The sequence below is a fragment of the Magnolia sinica genome, chromosome 6, assembly GCF_029962835.1.
Source record: "Magnolia sinica isolate HGM2019 chromosome 6, MsV1, whole genome shotgun sequence".
Lineage (NCBI taxonomy): Eukaryota > Viridiplantae > Streptophyta > Magnoliopsida > Magnoliales > Magnoliaceae > Magnolia > Magnolia sinica.
The window spans coordinates 59230205-59238781 of record NC_080578.1 but is presented as its reverse complement, the minus strand read 5'-3'; the positions used below and the strand labels follow the sequence as shown (position 1 = coordinate 59238781).

At 37.2% G+C, this 8577-nt stretch overlaps 1 pseudogene; it reads right to left on the bottom strand.

Moving 5' to 3' along the window:
• Positions 1-1245: 1245 nt before the first annotated feature.
• On the bottom strand, positions 1246-4808 carry LOC131249629 (hydroxyproline O-galactosyltransferase GALT5-like; annotated as a pseudogene).
• Between the last annotated feature and the right edge of the window lie 3769 nt (positions 4809-8577).

Genomic DNA, 8577 nt, shown 5'->3' with positions numbered 1-8577 from the left:
AGGCTGCATTGAGCGTTGACACCTTTGATGGGAAGTATTTGTGTGAATTGGCAGTTTTTCTCGGAGAGCAGAAAGTATGGAATTCAGGCCGCTTCTCACATTTTTATCCAACAGGAAGTTGTGTGCTGGGGCTATTGGAAACTGGGGTGTTGCAGTTGAGTGATTCGAGTGGACGGATCGGATGGAAGATTGGTAGCTATGGACAAGGTGTGAAGGTAAAATTAACAAAATAAAATAAAATAAAACCTTAGATGTATGAAAATGTTTTAAATTGTGGTGGTGTCAATTTTTCCAACCCCATGAGTTAAAGAGACAAATCAACTATAAATTATTTTTTTTTCTTTTTCTTTCTATAACAAGTTTACTCAATCAGTAGTAATTATTAGGTCCTCATTAGCAAATGTTTTAAGCGTGTGTAACCATTGATATTGATAAGACCCAACTTTGGGTGGGGGGATGGATGCCTTTGAAATCTCTGGCCCTATTTTGTTGCCATTTAAAAATGATTTCATCTCATTTTTAAGTTAACAGTAACTATGGATTAGATATCATAGCCTATATATAAATTAGGGGTTAATTATCAAAGATTACTTTTTAGTCCTTGCAAAAATCTCAAATTCAAATTGCTATAAATTAAAATGAGATTAAATCACATTTTAAGTGGCAAAACCAGAAAGGGTCACATATTTAGCTATGTCTCTATTGAATGTGAACTAGTTGACCATCAGATCAACATGTTGGACAACGAGACAATAGACGTGTACGGATCGTATGTGTTTATGTGCACGTTATAGAAGAAAACCATACACTTGCTGAGGCTCAATGCTCGTCTCTCCTCTTTTCAAAACAATTTTGAATGATAAGCCCTGAGCCTTTTACCCGCTAGCAAACATGCATATCAGGGACGCATGCCTGGGTCAGGAAATACCACTACATCAAATGAGACTTTTAGCGGTGCTCACAAGCGCCGCTATAAGTCCCTAAAAGCGCCGGTGATTCTATTATTGGCGCTAGTCAAGCGCCGATAAATGGGTATGTCGCTAAAAGTATTGGCGGTGCTAGGTAACTTCTATCGGTGCCTTTCTGAGCGCCGATAATTGTATGTTTTTCCGACGCGAAAGAACGCCGGTAAAAATCACTTAGAGCACCGGTAAAAGTGGTTTGTGTACACTTTTTCTTGCGAAAAAGCGCCGTAAGATTTCTACACAAGCGCCGGTAGAAGCCTTTGTATGGATTTGAGAGGCCCTAGCATGCCAGTAATTTCAGGTCGTGTAGATACTCGATGGGTGTCGTGCTGTTGAGCTGCTCCACCCACATGCCCATGCTCACATCTTCCATCTTGAAGAGCTGTTTCAGAGTTGAATTGTCAGCGTGAAGGCCTTTTTTTTCCTTTTCTTTTTCTTTTTTTCAAGTTGGTAATAAGGGTTAAAACAACAGCAGCAGAAGTTTGTACATCTTACCCTCAAGGCGTGTTTCTCAAACTCTGTTACAACAAATTGTGCAATGTCTGATGATACGATGTAGCCTGAGCCATTGGCATACGGTGGATAATCTTCTTCTGGCCATTCCTGAAACACAAACAATAAGCATAGTGTTGTGAGCTATTCAGAGTGAAGAAAAGAGAAGTTGGTAATGAATAAGACGATGAGAACGAATGACAAGGTTTCCACCAAAAACCATAAATATTACAATGAAAGTATATAAATCACCAGAAAAGCAATACCGCCCCAATGCTTGCAGTGTTTGCTGCATTTGACAATAGACATTCTACTAAAGCTGAAAACTCAGCAGGGAATTGAGATTCTAGTCCTGGTAAATTAGACTAATGTGGCTATCCTGTCTATGCAATAGGCCATGGTGTTTGGACCAGTGTCCTGACTTCTCTAAGAAATGAAAGGCCTGAGCATGAATAGAGTCTCTAATACTAAAGTTTTCAATTCAGTTCCATTTTTGCCAACAAGATATGAAATTTAGTTCCCAGTCTACTCTATTTATTGCATTAAATCATCTACTATTCAATCTTTTGCTTCCTATAAACCTGTAGTAAGTCAGTGAGGAAACACTGTTTTCGGAGCATGTTGGTGTCCCATAATACCTCTTTTACTTGCATAAGTAAACTAAGATAAGTACCCGACCCCAAAAACTCTTCTAAGATGGAAAAGGCAAGTAAAGTTCCAGATTTTCCTTTGTTTCTTTCAAACAGTTCAATATGTAACCATGGCAGTCCCCTATTCAAGGAATGCAATTTAGAGCATTTTATCATCAAGTGCAATTTAGTACCACATAATTACTCAAGCAACGGATTTTATTTTATTTTATTTTTAAAGGAGCAGTATAATAATTTAAGGGAAAGGTGGGGAAAGTTAATTTATACCTCATATGTCACAGCCCATTTACCATAACGCAAGGGCTTGTGGTAGTAATTCATGTTTCCAACATATAGGCTTCTACCACTGGGGACTTTCTTGGCTTCCTTAATCACCGAATCTATTCTGACAAATGTGTCATCATCACATTTCATGATATAATTTGCAGAGACTGTATGGACCTGTGTCAATAAACAAATACATTAAGTCCAGCAATCCTTATAAACTTTTTCATTATCAAGGCATACAATTTTCTAATTTTTTCTTTCTTAAAGATAACAAGATTTCATAATTAGAAGTATTTCTATTCTGACAAATGTGTCATCGTCACATTTCATGATATAATTTGCAGAGAATGCATGGACCTGTGTCAATAAACAAATACATCAAGTCCATCAATCCTTATAAACTTTTCCATTATCAAGGCATACAAATTTCTAATTTTTTTCCTTAACGATAACAATATTTCATAATTAGAAGTATTTCCAACTTTGATAGTTGAATTTCACTCACCCCATACTCACAGATGGCAGCCGTCTTCAAAACAACCAGATCATAGCTATCCATGAAAGGCACTATTACAATGTCGCCGAAGAACTCTGCTTCTTTCTTTAGCTCCACATTCACTTCCTTCCTTCCATGCTTTCCTCAAAAATGTTACCCAACATTAGATTCTAAATTCAAGTTAAAACAGTGCAAAGATACACATGGATGGTTTCAGAGAATGACTCAAGAGATGCCCTTACCAGTGCCACAAAGAATTGGACCACCACATTAGAAGATATGATTTGTTGTGACTGCATCCAAGACTTCCTTATGGCCATCCCCTCAGTAAAATGGTTGCCCGCTGAAAGGATGCCAATGAAGAGCTCCACAGGGCCATCTGGAAGGGGTGGGGCCTTCCATCTACTTGACATTTCAAGAATTTTTTAAGGGGCAAAACTTGGATGTGTAGTGGGCAAAGATGCAACAAATATAGCCTGGACATCAAGGTCGCCATTCAGTGATAGCCCAGTTGCATCCTCGAGAACAAACCCCTGCCAATATCACCAAAACCTTCAGAATCAACTCAAAACTCAAACAGTCCCATTAAAATTGATTTAAAGGCCTTATATTTGTACTCACAATGCGATAAGGAAAAGATGTGACATGCCTCCCATCAACATTGACATGATAACCTTCCAACCCAGCACTAAGGGTGAAAACAAACAACTTATCCTCCACAAACGAGAATGGCCAATCAATTGAGAACTTCTTTGTTCGGACTATTAGTCGGTTCAACCACCACATTGTTTTCGATTCCTCTGAGTGATTATCATCATCACGGATCCACTTCTCGCACTTTGGTAGTCCATCAACTGCACATACCAATCCCAGTTAAGTACTTTAATAGATAATGCTTGTGATGGAATAAATTTTCAGCCTCGCCTAATCTCGACATTCAAAATAAACGATACAGCTGTATCGACCCAAAACAGTCCGATACAACTCGATACAATTTGGGTAGTTGCCTATATCTTGAAAGTGTAATACTATCGCCTCTTCAATTGAGAATTGGGAGGTAAGATTTGTTCTTTCTTTAAAAATAAAAATTAAAAATTAAAATACAAAGAATTTTCCCAAGTAAAAGATCAATCAAATCGAAGGCAGAGATTCACCACGTAATAAACAATCCTAGGCATACAAAAAGAAAGAAGAAGAAGAAGAAGAAAAGGAATCACTATTTTGCACAATTAGCCTGTCGAATTGAGCTGAGAACAACAGGATTTCCAACACCACACCCATTTTATATAATAAAAGACAAGGATCTATTAACAGAATTGCACTAACATCAAAATCCACATTATGGGTTATCCTGAAGATCTTCTAAAACTTAAATCTCACTTAAAAATACATTTGAAGAGGATACTCGAGTCAAAACAATCGCCCAGTCAGACAATCCACATATCAAATTGAGTTGAATTGTGCTTAAAACAACTAGAACAGTCTCAGATTTAATATAAATAGAAAGAAGTGTAAAAAAATCACATACCTGTCTCTTCATCAGCCTTGGATTTCCAACCCTCGCACCGGAGAGCGAAGCCCCACTGCATCCTATAACAAGTGTTCTGCTCAATCACAGGCTTCCCAATCCAATCGCCCTTCAACCTCGGATTGAAGTGCAAAATCCTTGGGGGATCCTCTCCGTCCACCATCTTCAGCCCCTGCAATTCCATCATGAACTGTGAAACCAGCATCGACTGGGCCCCATCTTTCAAAGGGGCGATCTTCGGGTCATACCTCCAAGGAAGAAAAGAACAATGCTTGAAGAAAGTTTATGTTTACACATTGAAGTATGAGAAAGAAAACAGCTGATTCTTATAACAGCTTTGTTAGCATACAACCAATCTGAGCAGGAAAATATCACTCTATGTCTTTCTGATAAAAGAAGAAGAACACCATATTTTACCCAAATAATCCTTAGAAAAAATTAAAGGCAGCTAATTTCAGAAGAATTTTAAATCAAAGCATCTGACAAAAAAAAATCCACTGTGAATGGTTAAGAAAAAGCAGACAATTTAGATTTAATAAACCATAAAGAAGTCTCGCTAAGTATGGATTATCAGGCAGAAATTAGAATTGGAAGCCACAAGATGAATCTCTCCTCTTAGGCTTCCAGTTGCAGAATGGCAGAAACTGAAATTTTAATGGTCTCTACCGTCCTAAACTCAATCTGCAAATATCACACCCACATTCACATATTGTGCACTACTAATTTAGTCTGCAAGACAACAAGAAAATGAGAAATGGCTCCCTTGGGCTTACCTGTGCAAAGTGCTCGAAAATTCTCTACAGCAATGACAAAAAACAAAGAGAGATTAGGTGACATCCAAAAGCCATATGAGAAAGCACTGGAACAATCAACAAAATGGTAATGGGTTGCAACTTGTAAGGAAAACAAAATGACAATGAGATTGCTAACCACAACAACAACAACAACAATAATAAAAGCCTAATTCTGTACATACGAAAGAAAATGCCACAAATCTTGCCTGATTCTGAAGTCAACTTAGTTCTTGGTTTAGTTCAAAAATCTCTACCTGTCAATTAATATAATTATCGATAAACAATTTAGCACCTTCAATCTCCACAACTAAATATGCATAGTCACTGGTGAATGCAGAACATCATTTCCTCTCTGCAAAATCAGACTGTGGTACAAATTGAGTAAGAGAGTGAATGATTTAAAAGGATATAGACAAGAAAAGACCATTGAAATATCAACTGGTTAAATTTTATCTACTAAAAGCTACATACAAGGAAACCTTAATATTCAAATCGCTTCATGAGTAATAGATTCATGTTTTAATACAACAATTTGAAAAAAGGTAAAAGCAGAAAAAGCAAAAGATCTTTATCTTGTTTCTTTCTTGCCTTTTGGTACTATAGGTTTTTGTCAACACATGCATGTACAAGGCAGCTCATGTACATGCCAGACATCTGCCAGCATGGCAAATTGGTTACTTATGGAGAGCAACACATGCTTTCTCCACACCTCCAAATCTAGTTGTAGGTTGACTTCAACAAATACTTTGAGCCAGTTGTGTAATCAAAAGAATCCAACAAGTATCTCTGCTACCAAAAAGAACAAAAAATAAATAAACATGTATTGTAGTAGGAACATTGTATCAAAGAAATTGAATGGTCAAGAGAAAAAACGATACTATGATTTGGGACATGAAATCTCTTTCCATTGGTTCGGGTGCCTCTGCAACATTCGTAAACCTCAGCCAGAAGAAATTGGTACAGAAAGAGAAAACAAATTACAAGTGTAACCATGAAGGGGACCTTGCAATTACAAACCAGCAGAAACCAATAATACAAACCAAAAGTTCACCAATTTCAATTGGGTTTTGCTTGTGTTAGAAGCAGTAAAGGAGTTAAGCGAATCAACAAAAAGATGATACTAAACAAAATGCCAGCAATTCTCAGAAGATACTTAAAGTTTCAATTCAATTTCAACAATCCAGAAACTTATTGGGTTGAAACTACTAATACTCCAAGTAAATCATCAACTTGGAATGTTTTGCCAGCTTTTTAAATAGGTCAACTCAGCCAAGCTCAGGCCACAAGTTTTTTGAACAATGTACAAAAGAAAATCTACACGGCAATATGCCAGGAGTACAACACTTCTTGTTTGAATATCAAACCTTTCAATTTTTCTATTGAACAACTTGTTAGCCCATCTGTCTCTGCTAATTCTGAATTATCTCTCTTTGTTCACAAAAAGGGCAGGCTGTTATTACAGAAAAAATATGGCTCAGCTGGATGCAATGTTAGTGATGATATACATGGATCAAGAAGGAAAACTTGCACTTACATATCTTATCAAATTCTGTGAAGGATCGTCCCTGAAACATAAAATTTCAACAATTCAGTCATATGATCTGAAAGTTTCAGATTTTAACATGGGTAACATACATATGAAAATGCAGAAAATATCAACATAAAGCAATTAGAGATTACACTGTCAACAGAATTTTGGATCAACCCACTTCTCAACCTGTAAAAATGCTGAAAATTTCAACATAGTATTGCTGCATTAAAGAAATATGGAAGAAAATGATACAACTCACCTTGACCTCAAGCCTTTCTCCCTCCTCCTTTACCCGGGCTTGGGACCGGCAATGCAAGTAGTTGCATTGGCGGAGTTAAAAAAGGGGCTTAAGATTCATTTGGTTTGATAAAAAATTATATTCATAAAGATTGATGTGATGACCAAATGGAGCTTAAGACTTATAATACTAACACAATGTAGTTGTTCTCCTTCGCTTGGCTTCCATCATCTAACACTGCCTTAAAAAACACACTAAAAAAGGTCAACGCCATCCTATTAATGTTGTAAAGAAACATGGAAAGAACAAGAGTTGCATTGAGTTATAAAGAGAATTGATAAGAACAAGAGTAAATCATGTTGGCTAACTTGTTGATTTAGTTACCCAACCTGTCATATGCATTGGATCTTAAGTCAATCCAAATTCTAAAATGAGAGTTAAACACTTTCTATCCAAAACCAATCACACATCAATCCTAAACCCATGCACAAAACATAAAACATTTACAAGAGAGAGAGAGAGAGACCCTTTCATTTAGCTCAATCCATCTCTCCTTAAACCTACAAAACAAAACAATAAAAAGAAATTAATTAGTACTCGACAGGTAAAGGTGTGATAATTGTTGTACCATCGATATCTATCCTTTCCCAACTATCAATGTCATCACTCGAATCCTCCCAACTTTGATCATTGCATGGCGAGCTCCCCAAGTATGCATCAGCATCATCTGTAAACTCCTCCCCATGCATGTCAAACAAGTCCCTAGGTTTCGCCCTCATCACAACATGCCAATCCTTCTCGACAGGGTCTTGTACATAGATCACCCGCTCAGCTTGACATGCAAACACAAACGGTTCATCAGACAACTGTCGACCAGAATGACATAACTGTTTCAAATTCACGAGCTTGAACCCCAACCCATCCTTCCTGACACCCCTGCCCTGAGATAGAACATCAACCCAATCACACCTAAATAATACAACTTTTCGATCACCACAATATTTCAATTCAATTATGTTTGTCAAGACACCATAGTAAGTTACATCTCCTGCAACAGGATTTCTGTCGTTGACAGTCGCAAAGCTTGATGTCTTTGCGGTCACCACAACTCCACTATGTTCAGTTTTTCTTTTCTTTTCTCGGTCTTTAGTGTGAAACCTGAAGCCGTTTATGATAAAACCCTTGTATTTTCTTGTTGCACAAGGACCCCGAGCTAGCCATCTAAGGTCTTTTGAGACCTGCTCATTCTCTACTTGGCGCAGCTGTTCAACTTATTAAAAAAATGTTAAAACAGAAGCACATGTCTGGACAATGAAAATAAATGAACATGCACACGTCGATCGACTTATTGCATCAACTACTTACATGATCGTTAAACCATTTATGAAATGTTTCATTGTGAATTCGTTCTATATCCCTTGGTCATGCGCGAGGATTCTTTTGCTTAACAACATTCATGTGTTCTCTGCATATGAATTGGTTTCAGTAAGACACGTGATAGTAACTTATTTTTCATCATGTATAAAATAAGTGTTATAGTTTTCTTACTCATGAAATGGGATGAGTGCACCGCTGTTAAATAGAACATATCGATGTGCCTGTGTAAATGCAACTTT